This window comes from Vulpes lagopus, chromosome 2 (assembly GCF_018345385.1).
Source record: "Vulpes lagopus strain Blue_001 chromosome 2, ASM1834538v1, whole genome shotgun sequence".
Classification (NCBI taxonomy): domain Eukaryota; kingdom Metazoa; phylum Chordata; class Mammalia; order Carnivora; family Canidae; genus Vulpes; species Vulpes lagopus.
Genome location: NC_054825.1, coordinates 156201377 through 156202149, shown reverse-complemented (window position 1 = coordinate 156202149; position 773 = coordinate 156201377). Strand labels below are relative to the sequence as shown.

The 773-nt window shown below is 36.2% G+C and overlaps 1 pseudogene; it reads right to left on the bottom strand.

Annotated features, from left to right (window-relative positions):
• Positions 1-405: 405 nt before the first annotated feature.
• Positions 406-530, bottom strand: LOC121486058 (annotated as a pseudogene).
• Between the last annotated feature and the right edge of the window lie 243 nt (positions 531-773).

Sequence of the window (773 nt, the reverse complement as noted above, 5' to 3'; positions counted from 1 at the left end):
GCCTATAGCCCTAATCACATCTGCAGTTTCTGTGGCATCTACTATTTTTGTAGGTTCCAGGGTTAAGGTGTAGGTAGGTATCTTTGGGGGCTAGTCTACCTATCCCACTAGGGATAGAATTTCTCCTGTTTCCTCACAGAAAATGATGTTTTGGCTCTTACATTTAGTCCTCTGTTAACATATTTTTATTGTGGCAAAATACACGAGTCTGTTATGTTTATATTTTGATGTATTTTGAGTTAATTTTTGCATATGGAGAGGTATAGGCTGAGGTTCTGTGTATGCATGTCTACTACATCAATCTGCTTGTTCCAATACCATTTTGGGAAAAGATTATCCTTTTCCTCTTGATGTCTTTGGCATCATTAAAAAAAAAATTATATATAGGTTTTTTCTGGATTCTCTGTTCTAATGATCTATTTATATCTTTATGCCAATACCATAGTTTTAATTATTATAGTTTTCAATTAGCAATAATTGTGCACCTCAGATAAACCTCATTGGCTACAAAACTTCCACTGTGCGAAGCTAATTATTAGAGTCTTGTAATCAGATTATTTAAGTCCTCTAACTTCTCTTTCAAAGTTTATTTGGCTTTTAAATCCTTTGCATTTCCACATAATTTTTATTTTTTTTAAAAGATCTTATGTATTTATTCATAAGAGATAGAAAGAGAGAGAGAGAGAGAGGCAGAGACACAGGCAGAGGGAGCAGGCTCCATGCAGGGAGCCTGACGTGGGACTCGATTCCGCATCTCCAGGATCAGGCCCCGG